The sequence below is a fragment of the Apium graveolens genome, chromosome 4 (genome assembly GCF_009905375.1).
Source record: "Apium graveolens cultivar Ventura chromosome 4, ASM990537v1, whole genome shotgun sequence".
NCBI classification, from domain to species: Eukaryota; Viridiplantae; Streptophyta; class Magnoliopsida; order Apiales; family Apiaceae; genus Apium; species Apium graveolens.
This window is the reverse complement of record NC_133650.1, coordinates 14,164,992-14,165,821: the sequence shown is the minus strand read 5'-3', so window position 1 is coordinate 14,165,821 and position 830 is coordinate 14,164,992.

Sequence of the window (830 nt, the reverse complement as noted above, 5' to 3'; positions counted from 1 at the left end):
TAACAAATACAGGCAGCTTTTGAAATTTAGCTACAATGCGTATCCAAGGATTCTGTTTCAGTTCAGGACTAGTTGCTAGAAGGCATCTTCCAGGACAATGTCCTCTGTGATATATATTTCATCCTCTAGTCCCATCACTGCTGCTACCTGTTGTAGCTCAGCTTCCAGGATCTAAAAAACAAATACGAAATTTAGTCACTTTTTCATATGATTCATATTTAAGTAGAAAACAACAGACTCCGGTATTCGACCTTTAGTCTTACTTATAACAACTACTAGCTTACGCCTGCTCCAAACTATCACTAAACTCCAACAATTAATTTCATCGTAACAAACAAATAAACAATACCAACTAACCACAATCAGAATCTACCTTACCAAGAAGAAAGACACCAAACTTTCCTACAAACTGAGCCTGTAAGCAACCCAAGATTTATCAAAAAAGCATTAAACAGAAAAACAAACAAAACCAATTAACACTAACTAAAATGGGTCATCAAAGAATCAATCTTTATCTCATTTCCACATACCAACAAAAAAAATTATTTGCTCTAAATTAGCAAGAAACAATAAAAGCCCATTTCAGATCCACACCCGATAATTCAAATTGCATGTAAAATAAAGATAAGGATTTGAAAAAAGAAGCTTACCTAGGAGCACCAAAAGTAACAGAGCTGGGGTCTTTACTTTCTAAGCACTTGTTTCTTTTTATTTAATCGGAGCCCCAAATCGGAGCCATAGACATGTCCAGTGGAGAGAAAGAATTTCGGAGTCCTGAAACACCAAAAATTCATACTTTCATAGAGAGTGGGAGAGAGGGAAAGAGAGCA